We start from the raw sequence: 12,918 nt of genomic DNA on the forward strand, positions 1-12,918 counted from the left end.
ACATGTCCTTTTCCCTGAACTTAAAGGAGATTCTCCTTTCAGGAAATTTAACATGGGCAGCCAGACGGTCAAACCATGGTGCCCCTAGGATTACATCCTCATGCTTGAGAGGAGAGATAAAGAAATCCTCTTTGTCCACATAGCCTTGGACATGAAGCCTCAATTTCCCGATTAAGGGAGTGACTGAAGCTTCTTGCCCCTTGAAGGCACTGTCTGCGGGTAGGATATCTCCCATCTCGTAGGATTGTATGCCTAGCTTGGTGGCTAACTCCATAGATATGAAATTGTGAGTAGAACCAGGGTCAAAGAGAATAAAAGCATCATGTTCTCTTACCTTTCCCCAAGCATGGCATAGAGGAGATCCTTTGTGGTGAGTTTGGTGAATCTCCTCCTCTTGGATTTCAACCAAAGAAGCTCTAGGAGGATCTTGGCGGTTGTTCTTTTGGGGACAAGCGCGGTACGCATGCCCTTGTTCGCCGCACTTGAAACACCGGTTATCTTTACGATAACGCTCAAGCTCTTCAGGAGAGAGTTTATTCTTTCCTTTGTAAACTCCCTTCTCTTTAGCTTTGTTGGAATTGCCCTTAGGAGACTTTTGGACATTGTCCTTCCCTTTAGGCTCATTGGAACCTTTGTTTTCCGGGGGCTTATTATTTCTTTTACCCCCCGTTTGGAAATTGATTCGCGAGGCCACCATAGTATGGTGTATTACTACCGATATGGTACGTGGCCTTTGGGAGTTGACATACTCCGCCATTTCTTCGGTTAAGCCCGCACAAAATTGTTGCTTTTGCTCTCCAAAATCCAACTTTTTGAAGACAGTGGCTTTGAGTTGTAGGTCCCAAAACTTGTCTACATATTTGTGGATGGATTCATTGGGAGAGAGCTTTAAGCTTCGCCATTCGGTGAGTACTTTGTCTTTGGCATCGGTGGCCAAAAACTGCTTCATAATGGAAGCTCTTAAAGCCTTCCATGTTCGTGGAGCTTCACCGTTGGCTCGTAGGCTAGACCACCATTGTCTGGCGGACTTTTGAAAGTGCATAGCTACATGGCGTAGCTTAGAGGACTCCGTGAAGCCCTCATCTCCAAACGCCGCATCGAATTGTTGGATAAAGGCCAAAACTTTGTCTGTAGCACCGAAGGTGCCATCATAGGTAAGGAAAGAGATGCTCTTCCCTCCCTCTTTGAATTTCTTCAGCTGGACGACCTCTTCCATGCGGCATAGGATTTCCTATGGCCTCTTCTTTTTGATGGTTCAAAAGTTGCACCATCACTTTCTTCAGAAGATGAAGAATTTGAAGAAGGTGGAGAAGAGGGTGACCTCTTTCTCGCCTTTTTCTTGTCTTGATCTTTGTCGTCTTCACCATAGCTTTCATAAGAGGAAGAGGATGAAGAAGATGGAGAAGAGGGTGTCCTCTTTCTCACCTTTTTCTTCTCTTGCTTTTTATCATCCCTCTTTGAATTATGGCGTGGAGAAGAGTGTGATGGTCTTCTCCGCTTTGGTGGTGATGGAGAGCGTTTAGCCCGCCGTCTTCGTGGAGCCATCTCCGCCGAGGTGGCGGGAGACTCGCTTCTTTCTCGTTCCTTCGGTGGAGGCTCTTGAGTTCTCCTTTGGGAAGGAGATGCATCATCAAGAAGTAAGTTCTTGAGCCCTTCATATGGATTCTCTTCTTCTTCCCGAATCGGAGAGAGACCTCTTTTGGTAGTCTCACAAGGAGGCTTCCTAGGTGTTCTCTCGTCATGGTGATGAGCTTGGAGAATCCCGTGAGCACGGAGCTGCCGTTGCACTTCACTTTGGAGAGATGGATTGCCCATGGCTTGTTGAAGCCTAGAAACAAGATAATTAACAAGCATTGAAGCATCATTAGTAGCTTGCTCATGAGCAAAATCAAAGTTATCAACATTAATTTCACTCTCTTTAATATTGTCAGCCATTCTAACAACTTTTAGGTGTAAACTTTTTAGGTGTACTTTGGCACTTCAAGACTAGTTGCTACTCCTCTTTACCCCTTTAGAAAAAGCACTCAAGCTACTGTACCCGCGGCTCGAATACCATTAATTGCAAGGAATAGAAGAGAGGGTCTTTCGACACCAAAACAGCACCGGCTCCTGTCAAGCTTCTAATAGCTCAATAGTGGTTAAGCCGTAGGCAAGCCCCGTAGGACTCCATTATTAAGACCATAGCTCTCGACGGTGATGCCCCGTTAACTGCACAAAGGCAGGCGCACTGAAAGGCTGAAAAATCCCTATTCTACTTACTCACAGGCAATTAATAATACCAACCATTTGTAGCTAGCTTGAGGACCTCCCTTCTTGAGCAAGAAAAGAGAAACCTTGAGCTCTGATACCAATGTAACATTTAATGGCCTAAAATCTTATTTGTAGCGGAAATTAGCATGAACATAGTGGGCATTTCATTAGAATAGATTCTTAATGAGAATTACAAGAGTTGCTTGGGTGGAGAGAGCAACAAAAAGCATAACACCTAGTTAGATAGCATCGACAATACTTTCAAAAGAGAGAGCAATTAAGCTATTGACAACAGTTGAGGACCGGATTTGCATGGAGCCGGTCCCCCCTCCAAAAGGCTTTGTATTATGATTTCTCCCATCAAGAGAGACATTGTACAATACAATTCTTTGTGTTCCTTCAAGACTAGCTAGTGCAATGAAGATGGAAGCTTCATACACCAAGCAAAACACTTAATCAAACACAACTTGAATTATCCCCGTTCTCAGACCCAAGACCTCACACACCTTCGAAGATGGTGAGAGCTAGCAGGGTATGAGAGTAGATTGAGAGGAAAAAGAAGTATCTTACGAGAAAGAAGTACATCTCCTCACATAATCACTCATATTAGCATAGCTTAGCTTAGTAATTAGCTTGGTAGAGAAGATGATCATGCATTGAAGCTTGGCTCTTGGTTGGATTTGCATCCACATGCCAAGAGAGTGTTGATGTAGGCTTCTATCTCACAAGCTTGGAGTAGGTGATGAGCTCTCCATTAAAGCTTGGGAGGAGATAGAGTATTTTCCCTTCACACATGGTCAAGTGTGAGAGTGTGAGAGTGAATGCCAAGCAAAAATCAGCCCCCTCTCTCTCTTGGGCGAGCCCTAGCTGCTAAGTTAGTCTGGCTTTTGCCTCATTGGACCTCCCCAGGTCAAGCCAATAGGGATTAAGCAGCATAAGTGATAGCCTTTTGACATGTGTCCCCCTTTCCCCTTTTGTGAGAGCTTTAGATAATTAAATAATTAAACTAAACTCTCATTGGACCCCTTTGCCTCCTGGCCAATAGGAATCAGGCAAGCCATGGGGCTCCTGAATGCTCATTGGACCCCTTGGGAGACTGCCCAATAGTCTTCTAGGACACTTAATTCTTATTGGTTTCTTTTATTAAATGTTTTTAAATTAATTAAACTAGATTTACTCTAGCTTAATTCTCATTGGTCCACTTCAAGGGTCTTCCAATAGGAATTGGACATAGTTTGTGGGCATCTGGCCTAGGGAGCTGACATGTGTCCCTCATTCCCTTTGTGTAAAGGGAGCCTGTGTGTGTGTGTGTGGCTTTCTCTCTCATCCCCTAGCTTTGGGGCTCGCCCCCTCCCATGTAGGGATTTAGAAAGACTTTTTGGGCACACACTAAGCATCCAATTTTCCCTAAGGTTGACCTTTGGACACAACCTTTGAATTTTGGAACCTTAGCATTTTGGAAGTCTTAATGGGCTAAACCTTAGGGTCTTTTTAGCCCGTTGTTTCACATGGCTCTTTTGCACATGGCCCCCCCTTTGGATCCCTATTTTCCCTCCTTTGGATCCCTACTGTGGCCGGTCTGCTAACTTAACCAATATTCTAGCTTTTTCTCCCTTGGCACTTCCCCACATTAAATGATCAGTTTAATATGAGAAAATCATTTAGGAGAATTAGATATTGATTATTATGACATATATATATATATATTCTATGTATTTTTTATACTTTTCTTATATTTCTTTTTAAATAGCTACTAGGAGGGAATCAAATCCTAGTGGGACACTAGGTGGCATGATTTCAAAGATACACTTATTTTAATGCATTATTGCAAGCATGATTACAAAACTTTGTCAAGTAGCAATGTCATGCTTTCATATGGCATGAGGTGTCCTTTGGAATTAAATGAAAGTCTAGGCTAAGGGGACCACGGGAAGACTTTTGCTGCCAGAAATGGACCCTATTTTGATGAATTTTTTACACAAGGTTCCAATCCGAATTGGAAAATGATTTTAAAATGAAAATTGTAGCTAATGAGCTGAAGTTTTTGCCCATATTTTTACTTTTTTATTTGGAGCCATGGTTGAGGAGATATGATCAAAATACTGGACCCCAGTCTGCCCACATCATGCATGGACAGCTCATTTTCAACTTTTCCAATTCCTATTCACACTGGCTCCTCTTTTCTTGTGTAAACCCTTGGGGGTTCCCTTCACCTATAAAAGGGGACCTCTTCTTCCTTGAAAAGGAACTAAAGCATTCAAGCCATTGATGAGAGGAATTCTTGAGGGAGTGAGTAGTAATGCCTAATTGTACTTAGCCCCATTAACATAAGCCCAAGCCTACACTTTCTCCTAGAGGAAGACTAGCCATTCTTGTACTCTATTCTTGGAAGATCAACTCTAATCAAAGAAGGTGTTGTACTTGGCGTATCAATCAACGTTGAATTCTCCCCTCTTCTTCTCTCTCCCATCAATAATGGTGCCGAAGGGTTTCAAGTAAGATGTGTTCTACATTGATGTTTTCTTGATTTCTTGTTGTTTTCATTTTCATCTCTAATCCAACATATATATATGTATCTAATCTCATCTCCTTAACCAAACCTATCTCTCTCATTCTTAGTAATTCATCCTCTCTAGGTTCTCTTTGCTACAGGTACATCTCTCCCCGTAGTATCCTTATTGCCTACGGGCAAGAATAGGGCTTGGGAGGGAAACTTCTCATCTCTTCACTTCTCTCATATCTACATTTATCACATACTATCCTAGATGAATAACCCACATGATGATCATTTCTATCGCTTTCACTCTGTACGATCTATTAGAATTAACGTATGGATTAGCCGAAAAATACACTTTCAACAACGTATAGTGTTTCTCTTTGGCCCAGGAAGGCTTAATGAAATACTTCTATCACCGGATCCCATCATACTACCTCTCATAGACTATAACTTTTCTTTTGACCTAAGCGTAGTTATCTTGCTATGAACCAAGAGGATTTGTACTCACAATTAATCCCAATCACTAGACAAAATATATATATTATGGTAAGCACAAAACTACAATTCCAAAGAACAATTCGTAGCCTATTTGGTCAGCCAAGATTGAATGCCATTAACTCATCTATTAACCCTTTCATATTACCCATGATACGATATGACCATAGCCTTGATGTTTTCATTTTTGTATTGTTTTGACATTCTCTTTTGTGTTCTTTCTTTGTGTGTGTGAGTGCAAGAGAGAAAGAGTGAGTCTTCTTTGATTGCACTTCTTTCCAAACCCTAGTCTTCATGGCATCTATGGTTTAACTCTTTCATATAGTTTTTGTTGAGTTCTCTTACAAACTCTCACAGCCATAATCCTGGTGCTTTCCTGGCAAGACCGCAAATTTCTCGACAATGTCCAAAAGGACAACCAGACACTCTAAAAAGTAGATTTATATTCCCAATCGTCCTTGAAAACGGTCACTTTTTTATTTAATGCGAGCGTCTTTTTCAAGAGGCAGGTGCGGTGCATTCAATGCAGTAGCAACTGCACGCATATCCTCGGGCTCACAAGCAACTGACCCATCGGGCCTCCTCAATTGAATGACCTTGGCATGCGAGTGCCGAGGTCCCACTGTCTCAAAAAAAGCACCAGTCACTCTGTCCACTGAGATGCCTGTCGGTGAAAGGCAAACTCATGGCGCCTCTCCTCTGTGCTAGCAAGCTCCTGTCGAGCCTACTGTAACTGCTCCTCCAACCATGGACTGTCTGGATGCTGCTCCTGCATTCTCTGTAGTGAAGCAATGCCTCGTTTGAGACGCTGCTCCGCCTCTCTCGCTGCAGTCCGGAGATCCAAAGACTCCTGAAGAAAAAAGTGGCTAAGATGAGCTAGGCTTGAGGCCACTCTGTCTGTAGGTGAAACCTGGCTGTACATGCCCTCTATCCAGAGAGCCTCTACCCTCTCTCTAAGTGCCGAGTCCAACAAGACCCTCTCTGGGATGCGAAGCATCGTGCTCCCACTCCTCTGTCTGTCTGCCACTGTGAGGATCACTGGTGCATGATCCGAGAAGGATGTCCCTGCCAGGATGCCCACTGATCCCCCCACGTCACTGAAGTGGTCACTAGTGTAGAAGCGATCTATCCACGATAGATTGACTCCTCCCACTTTGCGGTCCGATCTAGAGAAGGCAAGATTGTCTGGGGGCCTCACAAAACCAGAGTGCTACCATGTATCCAAGACCCTCAAAGTCATACACAACCTCTCCCAAGCTGCCAACTCGACTCCATGCATAGTAGCATGGATGCCACCAATCATGTCAGAAGGGTCCTCCAACATGTTGAAGTCCCCTCCTATACACCAATGATCGGCCTGCGGCAAACGGCCTGCGGCAAAGACTCAACAATCTGTGACCAAAACTCTGCACGAGCACTCGCCACCTTGAACGCATAGATGTTCAGGAAGCCCACAAGGCCACCCTGAACCTGCATAGTAATCCACTGAGCCCTGCCTGGCACAATAATCCCTCTACCCACAATGGCCTGCTGCAATGAGTCTGCAATAGTCATACATACCCCACCCTGGATGCCTCCAGGTCCAAAAGCAGCTGACCAAAAAGTATCATATCGTCCACGCAAAATTTGACCCATCACCGAATGCGGCTCTCACACAGATGGTGCTCCTGAAGCATAGGGAGATAAATCTCTCCTCCCACTAGGCAAGGCTGAAGCTCCTGACGCAATCGGACCTGCTGTCACTGAAACTGGGGCCCACCTAGTCCCTACACGTTCAATGAGATGATCCTCATGGGGAGCGAGAGAGAACAGATGCCGTTGCAGCAGCAAGACAGGCTATCTTCAAGGCTGGCTTGGATGGGGAGTAATCCGCATCCGAACGTCCTCTAGATAGGCGTGACTGCAGTGAGTGCCTAGCCCAAGCCCAAGCAGAGCGAGAAACCTCCTCTGTCCAAGAGTCCTCATGAATGTATACATAGCAAGGCAAACACTACGTATCAGCAAAGAAGTACACCACAATGTGCCTACATCTTGGTGAGTCTGGGGGTGTCACCGCAAACTTGGCCAATGGCCACAAAGTCTGCAGCATATCTGTAAATCCAAGTTATCCCATGTGGTGAGAGAACTCTAGGACCTGTGTATGCATCCATCCCACCATTGGGTCAAGGGACCACTCTGTCTCGGCCCTACCACAGAGGGGGAAGGAGAAACCAACTGCTGAGTCCAAGGCCTCTGTCCCCTTAGCAGCGAGAAACAAAACATGGACCCTGAAGTAGGCTGCCTCATGGTCTGCTGCGGAATCGCCGAGAAAACGAGTAAACCCATAGTCGAAGAAGTCCCAGCGGCGTCGGATGTCAATGCTCGTCAGACCACGAGGGATAGCTGCAAAGGAAGACGTCTGAATCTGCAAAGGGGGCCGCAAAAAGGGCGGACCCTCTCTTGCTAGGCGACTCGTGGCAAAGGTGCTGCCAAGAGATCTCCTAGCCGCCGGAGAGGGACCTGTCCCCTGAGTCGACTGTGAAACTAGAGCAGGAGGGGGGGGAGAAGGAGCTGGGGGAAGCGGAGGAGAAGAGGGGCGGGATGGGGCGACAGAGGTAGAGGAGCGAGGTGGAGAGGTGACGGGAGCAGAAGGCGGGGGGGAGGATGAGGAAGAGGGGGGGAACTCTGGGGGGGGAGCGGCTATCGATGGTGAAGCGGAGGTGGAGGCTGGCGAAGGGATCTTCTCCTGCTCAAGAGGACCAAAGCGGTTCCCCGTGGGAACCCATTGCTGTTGAGTAGGCACCTGAGGGCCACTCTGAGTACCAGGCTGACTATGTGGCCCCTCGCGTCTTCGACCACGGGCGTGCTGCCACCCCTCCTCCGCTGGAGCCTCAGGCTCGGAGGGTGGCTCTGTATGTGTGCGTTGTGCTGCTGACTATGGCTGCGGGCCAGCCCTGTCAGGCTGGGGTTGAGGCTGGGGTGAAGGTCGCGGCCTCCTCCGTGGACTGGCCTTCGCTAGATGGCCCATCTGTCGGAAAATTAAGCACTGGTTCAGGAGGCCCGAGTACTCCACACTCTGTCTAAACCAATCCCCACTCACCCGAGGTAGAAGGATAACCTTCGGGAGCGTGTGGGTATCTCTGACCAAAACCCGAACTGAGAGGATGCCTGCCACCTTGGCAGCTACTGATGCTGCCGTACGAGGTGTCTCCAGGACAGTCCCTATGACGGAGCCGATCCTAGAAAGAAGTGGTAAGTACGCCCTCCGTAAACCCGAAAAGCAGACTGAGATGGGGATGTCTGCCTCCTCTACTAGTACATCCGAAGCCAGGTCAAAACCATGTCGCCACTGTCGAAAGTGGGTGCGTGATGCTCGGATGGCCAATGGACTCATAGCTATGACCTTGGATGCCATCTTGGAGGTCTCAAACTCGATTTGATAGTAACCCCGTCCGAGAATCTGGACATCCAAGATCTTGCCCACCTCTGCGAGAAGGCGGGCCTGGAGAAGGTCTCGCAGCTCTCCTCTGCTAGGTAGGGTGCCGAGAATCTTGCACATGACCGAAGTCGCCTGCAAGCGTTGTACCTCTGCGGCTAGGTGCGCTTGCTCTGCCGGTGAAAGAGCAAGTCGAATGGTGGGCTCAGCGGGGTTGGGCGAGGGGGCTTCGGGCGAGTCCCTCTGTGGCAGAGCTAGAGCCTCCATTTGTGTCTACTACTGTGTCGGAGAAGTGGATAAAAAGATAACGCTACAAACGACCTTGACGAGCACTGTCCAAGGAGGAGTACTGCCAATGCCGGTTGAAGGATACCTTCGGGAAGAGAGGCGAAAAAAAAGGAGGCCGAGGGGGGGGGGGGGGGGGGGGGGGTGGGCAGCGCACGGGGCGGATAGGGGGGAGGCTGTTCAGGAAGGCAGGCAGGGCGGGCTGCGCAGGGGGCGGGCAGGGAGGAGGAGAAGCGATGGCGAGGAAGGGGGAGGAGGGAGGGGAGAGCGAGCGGCAGCAATAGCGAGCAGCTTACCCATTTTTATTTACAACTAACTTGGGGAAAGATATGTCACATTTGATTGACGAGCATATTGTTGGTTTGCTGATTTTTTCTTCTCACAAGTATGTGTATATGTGACTAATAGTGAAGAATGTCATTAATCAAGTTTTAAAGAATGTGCTTGATGTTGTTGGTTCTCGCCATCACCCTTGCACTCTTGCTCGTCCCCCCCCCTCTCAGCCCCTGTCGCTGTCGTTGTCCTCGTGCTTGTCCGCCTCCCTGCCCTATGCGCGCTGGCTTGTCCTTGGCTGTGCACAGCCCGCCCTCTAGTCCCCTCCCCCATCTTTCCCTAGAATGCTACCCACCTGCTATGTGTATCCCTCATCCCACTACCAAAGCTCGCCCCCTTCAACCCTGCTTTTTGTACTCACAATCCCCCCCCCCCCCCCCACCTTGGTTTAGCCTCGCTTTCTCTTATCTTCCTATTTTTTCCCCTCGCATTGTTAGGAGTTTTTTGGAAGAAGTGATTGCACATATTTACATACACATGCATGGTGCATCGAATAAAGGATTGCCCATTTTCAAGAGCCAGGTGGTTATGTGGGGCCCACATGTGTACAGGTAGGACAACGCGTACATAGTACATCGATTTTCATTATCACCAGTACCAGTGTGTTTTTCCTATAATAATGAGGAGTTGGTAGCACGTAAAACTTTTTGAGGAAGCTATCCGTGGGCTTACGGCATGAGGTAAGCAATTGCATCAGATGGCATCTAGTGGCGTCAAGAGGTCGAATGGGGTCAATACTTGCACGTGGATAAGTACAGAACGTGGGTGTTCTTGTGATGATTATGCAGAAAGATCATCATGAGGACTATATTTGGGGTCCACTTCACGTGTTTGCGGGATGCATTATTGGAAAAAATTGAGTGCCAGGTGTGCGGATGGATGTAGAAGGGTGACAAAAATGCACTGCGTGGCCAGTGTTTGGCATGTTCGGGGTCCTTTTGAGGTCAATCAAAAGGCCAAAGGTGCCCAAGGGATAAAGTGAAGTGTGGACACTGAAAAAACTGAGAAAAAGGCCAGCAAAATGTGGAGAGAAGAGGAGGAACAGCTGCAACTCAGTTTTTACTGTTTTTGGAGCCTATTTTGGCCATAAACTGCTTATCCGAGGTTGGATTTGAGCACTTTGATATTTTAGACTTGGGATTTTGGCCGCGCCAAACACAATGGCATTGTTCATTTTTCCAACTTCCTCACTTTTCCCTGTTGTTTTGGTTTTGTAAGTTTCTCTTGTGAGCGAAGCCTCTGTTCAAATTTGTGATTGTAACTGGCATATTTCATCCATATTGTGTGAGCTATTTGACCCATTGGTGTTGGCCCGAGATCAATTGTATCTAAACATCAGAAATATTCCTCTTTTGAGCTGAGTTTTCTGTGTGTGTGTGTGTCTCTGTGTTGAGTGGGCAAATGGGTAGTCTCTCTCCTCTCACTCCATTGGTGTGTTCCCTGTCTTGGCCAGGTGGGTTGTGTAAGCCGAGTGGTGTCCCATAGTGTGTGTGTGTGTGTATCATCCCAAGAGTGTGTGCCGGTTCATTATAGAGGCGTTGTGTGTGTTTCCATCCTGCTCACATTCTTTTGGTGCCCCCACTAAGGAAACATACACAATGCCTCTATAATGACCCGACACACACTCTTCGGATGATACACATGCTACAGCCTGAGGCGTGGAGATCCCTGTAAAATACTGAAAACAATATACTGCAAGCCATAAAACGGACAAATCTCCATACCTGGTGAATCCACGAGCACATAATCAACGCTATACGCGAACAGAGAGAGATAAAGAGCGGGAGAGAGTGACCGAACGCGTGTAGGCGCACCTCCTAGACCGGAGTGCTACGCCGGCACGGCGAGAGAGAAGAGAGGAGAGGTGAGAAGAAGAACACAGACACTGGGTGCAATCTCCCCCCGTGCAAGAGTGACCATTTCTCTCTTGCACGTATTTAATTTATAGATTCTTGAATGGTCAAAGTGAGTACAAACTAGCTGGCCGGTCATAATTGGCCAAAGCTCATAAAAGAGCACTTGAATAATAAAATGTACATGATATACCAATACATTTGAATAGGCCAAACTGGGTCTAGTCTTTTCCACCTGTCATCTGCAATAAGTAATGAAATGTCAATTCTATAACATACCTCTCTGTTGGAAAGCAATTGTCCTCAGTTGCGAAGATAAAAATCTGCAAACAATACTTGTCAAAAACAATGATTAGAAATCTGATTGAATTAGTAAAAGAAAATCCATATAATTATACACATTGGTTATGCCTGCCGTCATCCACATACTACCTATTCTAGTGTCCCATACCACTAGAATAAGCAGTATATGTCATACCCTAATGAATCAGGATATCATTGGTCACACTCATCATCAATCTCATAATGTCAAGTCTCATCACATAAACACTGTCGTGATAAAAGAATCATCTGGTATCAAATCCCAATCCAATTCCAATTCCACAATATAAGACCAAATTAAATCACTTTCATGATGTACCCGGGTAACAAAATCATACCAGTTTGCAGTGGTGGCCAGCCACTGCAGCATGATTTTGTGATTGGTGTTGCCTAAATCGGCGAATCTACACCAATAAGACGTGCTGCCTAAATCGGCGAATCTGCACTAATGTTGCCTAGATCGGGGGATCTACATTTTGTATAAGTTTAAAAATCATGAATCTGCAATTTATCAATGTGCTGCCTAAATCGGCAAATCTGCACTAGGATGAGCATTTACACACTGCCTAAACCGGCGAAAGTGTGTGCTTGTGACCAATGGACTAGACAAGACATAAAGGAGAAAAAAAAATAAGTATATTTACTACATTCTCGACATCACAGTGTAGTATATCACCAAAGGATTGACAAATGGTTGTGCAGTATCCCAGAGCACCTTAGGTCGCATGAGTAGCTGCATAGCTTACTGACAAAGCATCTCAACACAATCATCTCACAAAAAATTCTTTGAATTCAATTAGAGGGCATAATCTTCGCAATGTTTGAGTATTCACCTTAAATATAATGCAAAGAAAAAGAGGAGTGACGTAGTCGAGGTACATACCAGCAGGATCCAGAGTGGCTACTTGATTATGCGTGTTGAGAAAATGGTCAGTAAAGATAACTAGGAGCTTGGCACAATCTTGTATAACAGAGTTAATATAATCAAGCAGGAGGTAGTAAGGTTTAGGTGAGGATAGATATTGGATCGATAACAGAGTAGGAGGTATCATAAAACTCGATAAAATATAGTGAGAAGATGAGTACGAAAGCCGTAAGAATGAATTTGAAAAATAAAGTTAAAAGATTACTTATCTGACGTCCTCCCATTATGGTCTGCATCGGTTTTTGTGAATCCTTAAATGAGTTAGAGAAATATAACAAAAACAAGTGAAGATTATGAAAAAAATCATTTGATTGAAGTCAAGCAAGACAGATAATTTTAATTTCCTGTAAATTACGGTAAACCAAATAAAGGTGGGGGGGTTGAGCAGTGCTACTGTTCATTAAATGATGATCCATTCGAAGAGGAGAGAAACCCATAAAATCCTCACAATTTGGTAAGTCCTACAAATTTTAAGTCCCGAATGAGGAATGCAGGACATTTGACAACCGCGGCTGACAGAGGGAATCACAAAAAGAGCAAGCTG

This window comes from Adiantum capillus-veneris, chromosome 23, assembly GCF_014529385.1.
Source record: "Adiantum capillus-veneris isolate H3 chromosome 23, ASM1452938v2, whole genome shotgun sequence".
Classification (NCBI taxonomy): domain Eukaryota; kingdom Viridiplantae; phylum Streptophyta; class Polypodiopsida; order Polypodiales; family Pteridaceae; genus Adiantum; species Adiantum capillus-veneris.